Source organism: Pseudopodoces humilis, chromosome 1 (assembly GCF_049639895.1).
Source record: "Pseudopodoces humilis isolate 2021_Gansu_Grassland_sample_001 chromosome 1, ASM4963989v1, whole genome shotgun sequence".
Taxonomy (NCBI): domain Eukaryota; kingdom Metazoa; phylum Chordata; class Aves; order Passeriformes; family Paridae; genus Pseudopodoces; species Pseudopodoces humilis.
In genome coordinates this window covers 137152634-137168618 of record NC_142200.1, presented here as the reverse complement: position 1 = coordinate 137168618, position 15985 = coordinate 137152634, and the positions used below count along the sequence as shown (strand labels likewise).

Below are 15985 nucleotides of genomic sequence, written 5' to 3'. Positions count from 1 at the left end.
CAAGATGTAAAAGAAGATAGGGGCTTCTTTTGCTTTGGCAAAAAATGTATATATGAATTAGCCTGGAGAATATACTGTTAGTACAGCACAGCCTCCTCTAAAACATGGAGCAATTCAACACCTGCAGCAAGCAACAGAGCCAGCTCAGGTGTCCTTTCTAAATGAAGCCCAGCAATAATCTGGAGATCTTGATCTGGGAGATGCTGTCTTCAGTCACAAGACTCTTGTACTGTGAGGAGGGTGTGCAGGGCCAGTGGCTGGCAGTCAGTTTTCCAAGCTGGGATGCCATGAAGTCAGCAGGTTGAAGCAATAGTTCTGATAAACTCAGCTGGCATTTCCTAGGAAGCCAGGACACCTGGAACTGACTGTCCACCAAGCTGTTCCCTTAAACCTGATTACTTTGTTTCAAGCCAGTGTTTATAAATGACCGGCTTGTACCCTATATTAAAGTGCTTTTGAGGCATGAAAAAATCCTGGAGTTTATGCAAGTTGTCATTATTATTTTGTGGCCAAATATACATTGGTGGCACTAGTGAGCAGTTACAGAAAAGGCTAGGAATCAGATCATTGCTGGGAATGTTTCCAACCAGACACTTGTATTCTGCTAACTCAAATAAGAAACTTATCTTTCTTGTGCCAAAGTAAATTCCCACTTGCAAAACTAGGTGGAAAACCAGGCCTTCACTGGTGATCACAAGCCAAAGCCATCAGGTTCAATAGCATGTATTACTCTCCAGTAAACCTTTAAGTACTCAGCCCAAAAGCTTCCCAAAACTTCCTGTGTTGTTTGCATTGACCCATGTATAGTTATTTCAAATCTCCTTACTCCTTAGCATTTATTCCCCAGTCTCTTTCATTTTCCCCACCAGTACAAAGAGACATGCTGTCACTATGACCATTCTAACTCCAAAATGCTGTAACTCAGCCTAATTTTAAAAGATGCTGGATGGTCTCACGGCATTTTTACAACCTGATCAACAGTAAAGCATCTGCAATTTTAGGTTAGCAAGAGTCATAGACAGTTACAATCCAACCAGATCCAAGCAACTGCAATCGTTTCCCAGCTGCAATCTTCCCTGGAAAGTATAAAGCTTCCTTTAAACAAACAACATGTAAAAACATAGTGTGGTATAGGAGCTACAAACACAAAGGAAAAAATCCAATTCCAGCATTTTAAGCTTCAAATAAACACTGCTTCAGGGTTCCATTTGAAAGCTTTTAATTTGTCAAATCAGAACTGAGAGGCACTATCAGAAAACTCATGTTCATCTACAGACCCATGTTAGGCACTGTGCAGAGAACATATTTTTTGTCCAGTCTGACACTGTCTCCACTGCACCACCTCCCACATGCCTTGGGGGTCTGAGACCTTCCTTGGTTCACTAACAGCAGACACGAATCTACTGATCCAGCAACCAAAACCTGAGATAAAGCAGCTTACAAAGTTGAAGGAGGGGACTAGGACCACCCCAGAATAATCAGCACAAGCATTCAGCTGGGAGCAGGAAGGAAAGAGGGAAATGGGAGGAGAGCTGTTAGAGTAATAAAATTTCATCCCCAAAATGGCATTACTGCAAGGCCACAGACATAAAGGGGTTGCTCTGAAAACTGTGATACAGGTTTCAAAGCTCATTAAAACTGTCTCTAGAACAAAGTTTTCAGAGTAGGGTTTCAGTGGGAGAAGGGGAATCATTTCTCTCGATTAAAAGAGTCTGCCCATTCTACAAAAAGAGTTCTGAGGCTCCACAGCATAGCCTCATTATCCTGTGCACAGGATACTTGATAATACTGTAATAATATTGTACAAAGTGTTTACAATAAAAGTCTGCAAACTGAGCAGCTGTTGGGACATAAACCAGAGTTGAGCAAGCAGCTAACACTGAGGCTACTGGAAGGGGAAAGTCCCAGATCCCAAGGAAGTCGATGTGCAAGCCATGACTCCCAGAAGCAAGGGAGGAAACCAAGGGTAGGGACACCAGGAGGATGCTGCTAGGGCTGGATCCCAGAAGCCTCAGTGTGTGCAGCATGAGGAGAGTTAACACTGTTTTTTCAGAAGCATGCATTTATTTTGTGCAGTCTTCCAGTACAGAAAGTTTCACCTGACCAGAAAGAAAAGTTAATTTGGCCTAGTTTAGCAAATTCTCAAAACTCTGCCAAAGCATTGTCCAGATGACACAAGACATAGTTACTGCAAGTTGCTGCTCTCCAAAATTATGGACTTTGAATCAGTTGTTTAACTTCTGTGTTATTTTTAGGTTGTAGAAAGAGCAAGGACTACATAGGTAGAGCATAAAGGCAAGAATTGTTCAGGCTTGGGGAAATCAGACTCTAGACACATCATGACAGATGTCCTGCCTTAAATAGCATCAGTAACGTTCCAGTACTTGAGAACCCAGCTAACGCTCCAAAATAGTAGAAACTGTAAAACATTGAGGAAAACATGATAAATCTGTTTCAAACAAGTAGCCTGCACTGATAAAAAACCCAAAAACAACAAACCCTTTTATCACTGCTAGCTTATGTGATTTGATACAACTCCACTCACTGTCCTTTCTTCTGTCATTAAAAAAAAATAAAAAGAATGTGCTGTGTAATTTGAGTTCTACTCCTGATTGTGTATTTGAAAGGAACAAAAACTAAGGAAAACTTAGTTAAAAAAGGGTTTTACTTTACGTGAAGTTTGATCATAGCTTGCATACCAAATCTAGAATAGGGATTTGGGGGGGAAAAAAAAATAAATAAAATAAGAGGATAAGAGATAAGACTGAAAAAGACTAGCATAAAGAAAAAGAGGGATGCTCAGTGAAGTTGCAGAAGTAATTTTTCCAGTCACCTGAAACTTAAGCTCCCAGCCTGTAGTACACATGACATACTAGAGGTGTACAAGTCATGCTGGCATTGCACACAAGTGTTCCCAGGAGTGCACACAAGCACAGGGTGTGTCTGTGTGTGTGCACTGAGTGATGCTGCTCCGGGAGCTGCCCCACCACCAAAAGCCATTTCAAGTGCACCAGTTTCAGAAACCCTAACAAAGCAACTCGTCAAACACACTGCTGCATTTAATACAGGGATCATGTTCAGTTGCTGCAACTGTCAGACTTGAGGGGGTAAAAATAATTGAGCAATAAAGATGGTCTCAGGCTTGTAGGCATTTGAGAAGTATCCAAGCCCCAGCAGTATGCACAGGGACTACAAGTGACTGGAAACATTTGAGCAAGTGATCTTCTGTTTATCAAAAGAGAAGCATTTCTTAGAGCAACTCTCCAGAGACCACACACCAAAAAAAACCCAAAAACCAAAACCCAAAAAAAACCCCCAACCAAAAACAAAAAAAAAAAAAACCCCGAGAACATTCTGAACATTTAATACACAAAACTGATGACTGTTTTACAAGAGTTAGAAGTTTTCCACAATAAGAATTTGTGGTTTCCTGTGCAAGGAAGAATGCCAATTCATACCAACGTGTTCATGGAAAAAGCTTTTTCAGGGCTTCCTTAAGAAACAAACCTCTGTAACACCAAGATTACTTGCTTTGTTTCAGAGGTAATTGGCATGATTATAAGTTCTCATATTGGTCTTTGCATAAGAAACATTTAAAGAAGTAACATGTGTTTTAATGGAAGGACATTGTCTTCATTTGCATATTGCTCTAGGAATCTCACAAGACATAATTATTGAAGGCAGTAATGAAAGTGCTCCATTTCTTTGTTGCATTTGGAAAGATCTTTCACTTGAAGTTCAGCACAAAATCACTCTCATTCCCAGCTTCCTTACTTCACACACATATATGGGCATTTTGGGGTTTTACTTTTGATGTCAGCAGCTCTTTGCTGGCAAGCACCTCCTGGGAGTCCAGAAAAAGCATGTTCAACCAAATAGTGCTTTAAAGATTTCTTTCAAAAAGCTACTAGGTCCTCTAACAGTAGGTCAGATGAAAAAAATCACTGGTAACTTCTTTTTCACAGCTATCTCTTACTGTAAGGCAGGTCAGATTCCCAAACCAGGCCTTGGAAATTTATATCTCACCTGGAATGTTTCATGTGCCTTCTCCCTGCCCACACAGATCCCTTCAAGTTATCTGTGGCTGTACTATCCCAGCAGGGTACACCACACAGTGCACTTCAGACATGAAGTTTATTACAGAAGTATAAGCTGAGCATTCCCCTCTTAAACCACAAATTTTAAGAACCTGAAATGCATCCTGAGCAGCAGTTAGCTATGCTATAGTTTGCTTTTATTAATGTAAGCCCTAGAAAATTGTTTAGCTGGGTTCAGTGCCACTTAAATTCAAAGTTAATTTTACTCAACACAATTTAATTTCAAGCTAAAAGAATTAAACTTGCATTCCATACCAGGAATCCATGTAAACAACTCGGTTCCATACACCAGGCTTTTGCTTGCAGTAGGAAGCCACAATTATTTTGTTGCCAACCCACAAAAACAGTACAAAAATAGGCATTTGCATGCAAGTTGTCGAGTCAGGCATGCAACAAATATTATGGAGACAAGACAAACAAGTGTATTTCAGGAAAAACAAATCCTTTGCCTGCCAGCTATTGGCACTCTGCAATACAACAGGAAGGAAGAGGACAGGCACAGAGGGAGTATCCAGAAGAGATTTTGTACAATCCCATGGTCAGGGTGTTTATAAAGCTCTGGAGAGTCTTTACTCTCTGAGCTTTGCAAGGGTCAAGTTTTGTACAAACTCCTTTGAAGTAATATTTGTCACAGCATATACTTTAAACCACAAATGACAGAAGACTGACTAAAGTAGTTTAAGCCTAAAGCCAACAGCATGATCTAAACAGGAATAAATACCTCAGCCAAGCAGTTTTGTGGAATAAGGTGGGAGAAGAAGCAGCAGTGCTGGTACTTTTTAGCAGTTTACACCTAAATGCTGATTACAGATGAGAGCACAGCCTCACACACAGCACACAAGGCAAAGCATCCAGAACTCAAGTAGCTGTAACAGGCAACCCTAACAACAGAGCCTAAGCCAGGTCCTTACTGACACATATTACCTAAGTAAATATATTGTTTTCGTAATTTTGTTCATTATTGCAACTTTTGCTTAAGCAACCTTCTTTCAAAGCCTTGAATCTTTCCAGTGATGGAAACAATTCTGTGTTGTCTCCGGGGAGCTGTGCAGATGGCTGATAAGCTACACACAGGCTAGAGACTTGAGCCACACAACCTGTGAGATAACAGGCACCCAAACTCATCAGTGTGCAGGACAACCCACACTAGGAGCTGCAATGACCACTCTGGAGAGAAATAACTTTAAGTGCCAAAGTTAAAGATCATAACTCTCATAAACTTGCAGCTTAGTGAAGATGCTCTATCTGCCACTGCTCTATTTCTATCTTTAAATTGACACATACTATGATTTTCAGTCCCAGAGAGCAGTGGAAGAATCAGTGGAGTGAGGCAGGCACAACAGCACTTACCACTAGCTGAGCAAAAGAAATCATTAACAACAGAAAAAGGAAACAAAGGTGGAAGAGATTAATTCCAGCTACATTTTCAGAACAGCAATTTTTCTACTGCTGGAAATGCTGCTCTCCTGTGCAATCAACAAGGTCTCCTCCTTCATTAAGCCTTAACGTTTTCAGCTTTCATGAAGTTGGAAGGTATTACATAGACAGACATGTCTTTAAATTGGCTGGGAAGCCAATTTAAGTTTAGAGGAAACTTTAAAATAAATATTTTCCCCTGTAGAGGATGGAGCAAATTTAAGCCAAGTTAAAAACACTGGCAGAACCTTTCATTTCAAGGAAAGAAAGAAAAACACCTAACAAAAAGCTTTCTCAAATGCTTTACTTTTATGCCTTCCCAAAACTTCCAGTAACTTCATTAAAAAGAGTCTGTGGACGTGGGTGAGAGGGTAATCCCTTCTTTCTCTCCCTCTGTTAGTTTAAACATGTTTAAACAATTTAAGGCCATTTAAAGTCTTTTCACTTCACTTCCCACCATGTTCTGAAATAAATAATTATTTCTCCTAAAACCCTCAATAATTGAACATTACTTATTAATCAGATATTGTCTTCCTTCCTCTTCTATTCAATTGTTGACAAACCAACACTTCCTTATTTTCAAAATCTACTTCTCCCAATCTCCTCTATGTCCATTCCCTAAACTCATTTCAAAGGGGTCTATGAATTAATCAGCAGCACTTCAAAACAATAAAATGTTGAGATGCTCTCCCTAACTTTCTCTGTGCCAGAAGCTCCTTCTCCATTCCCTACCCCTCTCTCCACACCCTCAGTATCACACTCAGTTGCCTTCCTCTGTTTTTGAAGTGTGGTCAATCTGCTGTTCTGAAAGAGAACTCGTTACCTGTTTTCTAATGAACTGTTCATATGTGTAATTATTAAATCCAGAACACACATTCAACTCTACATTTTCTGTGTTAACTAGACATTTTAATATAATATCTATAACTCTGCTTAACTATCTATAACTATGTATAATTATGATCACTTCAAACTTTAAGCCTGCATTTCTGCTAAGATAATGACAAATAATGATTTAGTGCTCCAACACTGACTTTGAAAAATTAACTTTCCAGAAGATAAGTGTTCCAACTTCTCTTAAGACACTAGCATTAGAATGGAAAAGTTCAATCTCTCAGCTATTTGGAGATATGAAAAACAGACCCTGAAACATGCTACCTTAAATCAAGACACTTTTTCTATGGTTTTGCTTTTGTTTTTACATGTCAAGACTCTATTATGAAGCCAGAGTCATCCTAGCATAATTCAGGTAGTGCTGATGTTTAACATGAACATGAAAGCTACAACCAGCAAAAATAGACCAGGCCTGGTGAAAGGGCGGGAAAAAAAGGGGAAGGAAAAAAAAGAAATGTATTTACAGTCATCTGGAAATTTCCCCTTTGAATAACAGGGTATTCAGGCCAGTTACAGTGGGTAACTTGGACCCTGGGGCAGAGGCAGTCTTTTCTGCTACCAGGAGCAAGAATTCACACAAGGCATTCCCTTCCAGTCTCCTTCACCATGAAACTAATAGCAAAACCGTAAAAAACAAAATTCAGATTTTTCAAATACAAATTGCATTAAATATGATTTTAAGTGAATACCTGATTTAGCCCCTTGCATGGGAGTAAGGAATACTAATTAATGGCATCAGCTCAAGCCTCTGAAAACTTTGCTTTATCACTATCTTTAGCAGTCTCTTGCAGCAACCAAGGATACACTCCTCCTCACCCCAAGTTTCAAAATGACATTATAGAACAGGTTAAGTGGTTAGAATAGTAACTTTAGTCATGAGCAGAATTATCTCCTTTTTCCAAAGGAGCTTGAATTTACTCTGACTTTTAACTTCTGTATCTGCAGGCAGATAGGTATGGATTCAAAGCTGCAGTAAAGAGGAGTTCAGTCACACAAAACATTTTCCAGACATTTCCTATCACTTTCATGGCAGGGAGAGCAGGCTGGAAAAGGCATGTCTCAGCCTGTGGCTGCAAACCTGGACTGAGCACTCACTGCAGGTACCAGACACTGCAGAGCCCCTGCTCCTTTCCTGACACCCAGTGTGAGCAGTGCTGCCACTGAAACAAAAGTTCCCAGATTCAGTAAACAAAAGGGTTGGCAGACAAGAGAGCACAGGATGCCTTGTCAAACTGAACATTGTTCAGAGAAGTGGCTAAACAAATGAGCTGTTGACATGGCTTTAAGGCACACCTTTTTGTAACCCAGTTCTTTCGGATTAGTTACTGCTACAATCTGTGGCTGTATATATATGTAAACACAATTGTATTTCATATTTGTTTCAAAGCTACAAAATAAAGATTTTTATGCAATCTGTTCAACTAGTGACAAAGAAAACTTCTAACAACTTTGATGTGGTAAGAACAGTTCACTTCTGTTTTATGTCCATTCGAAGCAGGAGAGGGGCTTGCACCACCTAACATTTAACAAGTCAGTTTTATCTCCACTAATACTTAACACCAGAGAAACAAATGCAGCTACAGTTGCCTGTATTAAGCAGCTGGCAAGCTCAGAGATGGAAAAGTTGCAGAACAGCTGGGGAATGCGAGACCCTTTTGAACAGGCTGCTATATGATCCAAAATAATGGTACATGTTTACACACAACACAATGGCAGCAACAGCCAAATGCAGGTCTGGTGAACGGACTACAGCTGCTCCTTTCCTCAGACAAGGCTCAGCAAGCAGATAAAAAGGAGTTCATATTCACAAAATAAGGCTTTCATCTCAAAAGGCAGCAGTCTGAGCTCCAAAATAGACAGCTGACCCTCTGACTGGACAAAACTGCAAGATTCTGTATTAGAAAGTTGCCCTCTAAAACAAGTCTGGATTAGGGTCACAGCTTTCCAAGCTGCTGCTGCTTTAACACCAACGGTTTCCAACAATGTGTTACTCAGACTAACAGGTTGCCATCTAACTTACAAAAAGCTTCTCTCATGACAGTATCTTCCAGCTAGACTTAGGAAGACAGCCATTTACAAACTCTTAATATAGACTCTGACTAACAGAAGATAGCTCTCCACTTCACAGGAAGATGCTGAGTATGCCGGAAAGGAGGGTTTGAATAAACACAGGCTATTTTACATATTTTTTTAGTCTGGTGTTGCACATTTGGGTAAAAGTAAGTTGACACCTGAAGACAGCACATCCCACTGCCCACCTAGAGAGGGGTGGCCCTTATTTTGTGCTTGCTTAAGCAATAACTGATAGCATGTTGCAAGGAGCACTCGCTCGTTTCACAATTGCCATCTGAAGATGGCACAGTGTTGTACCAGACCTCCTACAAAAATTGCATCACCTCATCTCAAGTTATCTTCCCAGTTTTCAAGTCTTAGAAGCACAGTATCAGTGGTACCATCTGTCTTGCTCAAGACAAACCATGATTATATAGTGCTAAGGAACTGGCTACTAATTTATATCGTAACCATATCAGTCCTAATTACTCCAGGCACCAAAACAAGGTCAGAAATGGAATGTTTCGACTCATTGCATCTTGATTAAAACTAGTGTAACTCAAAAAGAAATCTTTTTTTGACTGAGAGAAGGAAACAGCATTGAAGGACCTCCACTTCTACTTTCTCTGCACATAGCCCACAACCCCAGTTAGGAGCTACTCAGAATAGGATGGTTAAAACTGGACAAAGACAGCTGTCATAGCAACAATAACAGATGCAGACACAATTTTTAACTTTCTTTGCTTGTACAAAGAAAAATGCCACTAACAGCCATCATGGAAAGTAGGATATTGAAATATGGTAGTAAGACTACCTCGTAACTAATGAGACTGCTAATGGTAAATGTATCTCTCAGCACACTTCAGCAACAAAATGCCACATCTGTACACTTCGAATTCAGACTTCAGATAAAGGAGTCTTTCTGGTGAAATTAATTTGTGAATTAAGTCACACTTGTAAGGAAATTCCCCATATTAATAAAAAAGGAAAATAAGTTGAGCCTTGAATCATACTCACAGAAAAGATGCTTCTTGTACGAAAACAACACTTCCTGCAGTCAAAGAAGTGACAGACACACTACCTTCCAATCCTACCATGTATAAAGGTGAGAGCAGGGATTTGCTTTTCCTACTGCACTGACAGTGAATGGATGCAAGTGCTGCCGTGCTGTGGCACAGGAAGCGATGGTTTGCATCCCCAAGGGACCTCAGTGAGCTCCATTCACACCAGGGGCTTTTTCTCCAGGAACTGGAACCACTTCTGCTACCCAGACTCACCCAGTTTTGAGCACATCCCACTACTCTAGTATCTCTAGAATCTTGCTCTCAAAATAAAAAATTAAGAATAGAAACTTAAAATGTTGCAGGATGTTGGGACAAATGATGATATCAGTAAAGCTGATCACAGTTCAGCAAACAGATGATGTACAGTACACTGACAGCCCAGCTGAGCAAGTGATACGGGATTGATCTAGACCATCCAAAAAATGCACTGAACCTCTCCCAAATTACTCCCTGTACTTATTGTAATAGATCACTCTTTCAACCAAGCTCACAATAATAACCAATAAAAAATAATCCCAAATTTTAAAACCCACAAAAGAACCAAAGAACTCTAGTTTATTATCAACTAGCCTTCACTGAATGAATTACTGCTTTAAAGAAGAAGATATTTATCGTAAAAATGTACTTAGCAGGAGTAAGTGTACTTAAAACTCATTCTTTGGTTCCACTCTCCTCCTTTGTAGCCTAATCATATACTGTAACTTATTTTCAATTAAAAGAATGAGAATTTTTGTGTACATGAATGGGAGTGAGTTTCCAAATTTCTGAGGTTTTTTTAACATGCATTTTACCAGTGGATATAAACTTGAGTATTTCACAAGACTATTACCACTGGTATTTGCCAGAGGAACTAAGAAAACAAATATCAGCTTATTCTTGATTTTACTATAACTGCCCACAGAGGTTGTTTTAGAAATTGTTGGGAGGTACATCTACACCAAAGTGTACTTGCCATAACAAAGATTTCCCTCCATGTAGATCTCCTGACAGCCATGTCCCAACAGGCTCCAGATCGTTCATACGCATACCACGTATTGTTCAAAGCAGACTTGCTTTAAGCAAGATTAAATACCTGTTCAGTTTGAACTGTCCCAGTGCCAGGATAAACTACACTAAACTAGTTCAGATGATTATCCCGCTGGGCACCAATGGCCTTTGAAACTCCCAGAACCCCAGAATCTGCTGCTTCTGGGAATTATGCCAGGAGCTGTGGGATAGCTCTCCACAGAGGACATTACAAATTAAATATTTTAGAAGTGTGCTTGTGTTTACATGGAGCAAGGCTGCAGTTCAGCATATGAGTCAGCATGGTTTGCATCCACTCAGAACAGAGCAGTGCAGTTGGGAACTGTAAATTTTCTAGGGAAACGAAGGGCGTGAAATGATTCCCCCAGGGGAATACAGTCAGGCCGCACCTAGCAGGAGCTAACACTCACCAGAAGACAGGAATTTTGTTCAGAGCTTTACTGTGAAAAAGCCCATGACTTTCCTCTGGTGACTGCAGAAGTTTCTACACACAACAGACAATTTGGTCCTATCTGTATTAGAGAGGTTAGTAATGGTACCATGGCCAGATAAACTTACAGGCGTACACATCCATGCTAGGATAGAACTCTATAAGCATTACAATTAACACTCAACTACTTTAAAGTGAAAGCTGAATTATATTTCGTATCAGGATAGCAAATCAAAATTTTAACTGCATCTCACTTAACAGAGTAACATCTAACAAAGCCTTCAGACAGATAAACAAAGCAGAACTGAAACTGAGCAAACTACTCTAGTGCATCTCACCACGCTGTTACCTACGGCCAGATGCATTTAAGGACCAGGCCAAAACCCTTTTATTGTGGCCTCAGGGGGCAGAGGAAAACAGGGTGACACCTCAAGCCTCTCACGTCCCACCAGGGAGCAACATCTCTTGGCAAGAACAGCTGTCAAGCCTGTGTTTGCGGAGCAGGGCACATTACCACTCTTCCTTCCCAGTCTCCAGAACAAGCACTTGTATCTCATGAAGGCTCCAAAAGGACCATAAAGAAACCAGGACTGTTTCTCCAAAAGCTCAGGCTGGACTTCTGCCACTGCTGGTTACACAGAGCCAGCAGGCAGCACATCCTCGCTGTTGGGGAACCACACTTCCAGGTCTGAGGTAACGACACCTCAGTGTAGTAACACCACACACAGCTCTGTTGACACAAACCTCGTTAGCCACGTGAATCAGTCACGAGTGGTTTCAGTTTTCTGGTGGCTGTTGTTTTCATTTTAAACATATGAGATTAAGATATGAGGCTGAGAACATTCTTCAACATGATACAGTTTGGTTTACTCTTCCAGAAACACATTTGCCCATTATAAAAATAACCAGACTTGCTCAGAACACATCAGAGGGACTGCTTGCACAGCTAGAAGAAGTAGGTACCAACCAGGACAAGAGTAATGTCTTTCAGCACATGAGATGCTATCTGAACTAGCATCAGTCTATGATGACACTTACAACCATCAAAGACACAATATCAAAACTAAATGAGTAATGTTCACTTCCTATTTTCATTCCCAGGCTTCATGCTGCTGCCCCCTGCCAAGTAATAAACTTGAGTACACTCAGTCTTCGAAAGACCACTTAAGTCTCTCTTAAAAGAGTCAGAATCCATGATCATGATCCATCAGATTTCAAGAAGTGTTATTAGTAGAATGGATGCAAAGGTGTAATTAAGTACTCAGCTCTGCAGCACTGGGTATCCATGCTCAATGTAAAACCCTACAAGCACTGCACTGATAACTATCAGCATACCCTACTCATTTTTCTCCTATTAATCACAACACCACATTGTTTCCCCCCCTTTCTAAACGTCACATTGTTATCTGAAGTTTGGACAAGTAGGGGCAAGCTGGAACCCCACTGCAGACCCGTTTAAGCCAAGGCGAGCGCTCCAAACCAGCTCGGGGGCTCTGGGCCGAAGCGGTTCCGTGCACCACTCCACAAGCACCCTGTTGATTCTGTCCGCCTTTCCCGGTATCCTGCTGAGCTGCAACCAGCCAGCATCATAAAGTCCCTCTTTCTTTACATCACACGTGCGCGCTGCCGCCGCCTCCGATGCCTTTCCTTTTCCAGCTGAAAGAAGAGACAAAACTCCTTCAAACATTTCTCAGCCCCGCTGCGATGCGGCCCCTGCACCGCGGGCGGCCCCGGGAGCGGCCCCTGCGCCGCGCTCCCCGCTCGCCGCTGCCGCCGAGCCGCCCCCGCAGAGCCCCGCGCCGCCGGCGGCCCCGGCCGCAGCCCGGAGCGGAGCAGGTGCTCGGCGGCGTGCGGACAGCGCGGGGCGAGCCCCGCATCCTCCCCGGCGGGAGGCGGGAGAGCCCCGAGCCCAGCGGCAGCGCGGCCCCGGCGGGAGCAGCGGGCAAGTTTCGCCCGGCACCTCCGCGACCGGAGGCGCTCCCCGGGAGCGCGGGGAGCCCGCGGCGCCTCCGCCACGGCGGCAGCGGCCGAGCCCGGGGGCGGCGCCCGTGCGGGCTCCCCTCCCGCGGGCAGCGGGGCAGAGCGCGGCCGCCGCCACTCACCTCGCACCCGGCGGCTCGGGGGCAGCCGCTGCCTCCGGCGGCCTCGTCAGGCAGTCCGTCCGTCCGTCCGGGCCTCCGGCCGGTCGGCGGGGCGGGGCGGGGGGGGGGGAGCGGCGCGGCCGCGCGGGGTGGGGGGGGGACCGCCTGCCGGTGGGGCGGGACCGGGCGGGGCGGCCCCGGGGCTCCGCGCCCCCCGGAGCGGCCCCGGAGCTGCGGGGCCCTGCGGAGCTCCCGGAGCCGCGCCGCACGGACCGGACCGAGCCGAACCGGACCGAGCCGAACCGGACCGGACCGAGCCGAACCGGACCGGACCGGACCGGACGCGCTCCCGCTCGCCTCCCGCGGATGCCGCTCCGCGCCTTAAAGGAGCCGCGCCCGGCGCGGCGGGGAGCGGCATTTTTGGGTCCCTTTCACCGAGCCTGGCCAATCGAATCTTTAATCGCTCAAAGGAGAGCAGGCCCAACGAGAGAGCTCCGGTGCCGCAGAGGGCTGGGAGGGCTCGGCGGCGTCACTCACCCGTACGTTTATGGGTAACTCCTGCATTAGCAGCGTTCCTGGACACTGTTGCTCTGTACTGTACATTCAGAGACTCATGACTATTTTCTTTATTAACTTGCACGACCTTTCCAGGCTGTCTCAACCTGATGGAAGAGTTTGCTCCTGCTGGGCTGCAGCAGATCCTGGAAGACCTGGGGGAGAAGGCTGTCTAAAGGGACAATTCGATAAGTGTCCTGCTGCTGGAGCCACGTGAGGTAGAAGCTGGAAAGTCATCACCACGTTTTATTTAAAGAGTGAAACTTTTTCCCCTCGGATGTACTTATTTAAAATCAAGGCATTATTCAGAAGGTGAAGGAAATGCAACTAAAAGACTTCACTTCTGATTCAGCAAAGGTGTTTGTCCACACAGTGAAAGGGAAACACAGCATTGAAACTGACTAATATTAAACATCCCAGAGGGTAGAATCTTTTTCTCTTCCTTTCACTTCAGTCTTTTACTTTAAGCACAGATTTTGTAACTGAATTACATGGATAGTTCAAGACCTGCTCTATCAACTCTTACAAAGCAATTTGCAACGTGAGCAACAACACAGAGAGAATTATCAAAAATCTAAAAATCATTTAAAGAATGTGTTAAACCTGACCACTTAGGTAGAGGACACACAGAACCAAACACAATACATGCTTCTGTTCCGTTCAGTTGCAAGGAGGAGTTATCTTCTCTATATCTGCATGAAGTCTGGGCAGAGAAGCAGGAGGCAATCTTAAGGTGTGGAAATGTGCTGAGGCAAACCTAAAAAACCCAAAAGTTGACACTCAATAGATATTTTACGGGGCACACTACAAAATCTGTAGCCCTACAGCAGCGTTGTCTCCTAGATGAATTTACAATGAATATTGAGGGCTTAACTCAAAACATCACTGGGCTTTATAGCTTTGTGGCAGGGAGAATTTTCTTAATTGCAGGATAATGATGTGGTCTGGGCACATGCCTTTTGCCAAGTGGTTATGAATTACTTTGTGCAGATACTTTGTGCACATCAAATAGAAAGCACACACGTGTCCTTCCACTCTGAAGGAGAGAAGGAAGAAAACTACTGTGGAAAGGAGGTCAAACATAAATCATAGCAAGGTTAAAAGCCATGGACTAAAAAACTGACCTTGAAAATATGGTTTATCCTGCTGCCTTTCAATACAATTTGTCCTGTTGTTCAACACCCCTATTTGAAACTACCAAAGGCTTGTCTTTCCTTTTTTTTAAAAAAAAAACCAAAAAGGCAGCACCATCTCACTAGAATTGTCAGCATTTAGAGATGGAATTCTGATTTGGAAAAAAATGCCCTTTAACACAGGCCTGAGAGAATTGTCTGAGAGGAGAAAAAATGAATTGGAATGGTAAATTTGCTTTTCTTGTAAATGACATGAGGCTGTTCTTTCTTGTTTTAAAATATCAGAATGGCTTCTTGATGGAACTTTTGCAACTGAAAACCTGCAATCCATTTAACCAGAACTCTGTTTTCACCCTAGCTCAGAGCTGATTTGTGTGTCTGGATTTAGCTTTAGGCACGGTCCCTGCCATCTTCTGCCAGAGACTTTTCTCCTGCAAACTTAATCCATGATCCAGATACATGATTATTTCAAATTTACATTTCAAAAGGAGTAAAAGATTGATTTTCATTCCAAGGGAGAAGAGGGAGGCACAATGATGTTGTCGAATCTTTTGTTCCCAGAAGAATCAGCAAAAATTAACAGAATTGAGGAACTATAATTTGGGTCAGACCAACCATCTTAATCCATGTCTGCTATTTTCTACTCTTTTTTTAATGTGTTAGACATAAGCATGTTTGATTTATGACTAGAGTCAAAAACATCTGTACTTTGGGGCACAAGCAAATACTTATTTGAACAATGGGCTCTCTGGGGAGGAATATAGAAAAGAAATGTCATTTTTTTGCAAATAATTCAGTGTTTTCCACTCCATAAAGTATTTTGCTTTGTTTTGAAAAGTGCTCTGCAGAAGACCCAATGATTCAGTAATCCATTGTGAAGGAGTCCAGCAACTTTCACCTTTATGTGACTGGTGTGTCTGTGAGCCAGGGTAGCACTGGGGAAATGCTGATACCATTTTCTGGTCTTGGAGTGACCCATGTGAAAAGAATTGGTCATCTCGGTCTCATTGGCAGCATGCAAGTATTCACATCTTAAAAACATTTGGAACTAGTTGGCAGTCTGAGGCCTTGTCTGCACTGAGGATTAGTTCTGATTTCAGGAATTATTTTAGCTTCTGGTAAAAACCTACTGTAGATCAAGTTGTGCAAATTGTGATCTGTGCTGCCCTCTGCATCAATGAATGGCTGATGTGGGGACTAGTTCTAATTGCAGATGAGGTTGAAGGAGAGGAGCCAT

At 42.9% G+C, this 15985-nt stretch overlaps 1 protein-coding gene across 1 annotated transcript in view; it reads right to left on the bottom strand.

Moving 5' to 3' along the window:
* The window catches only part of SVIL (supervillin), a 133972-nt gene extending 120802 nt beyond the window's left edge, over positions 1-13170 (bottom strand). The window contains exon 1 of the mRNA XM_088063102.1: positions 13082-13170. The gene's annotated coding sequence lies outside the window, so the exon portion shown is untranslated. The remainder of the gene's footprint in view (positions 1-13081) is intronic.
* Between the last annotated feature and the right edge of the window lie 2815 nt (positions 13171-15985).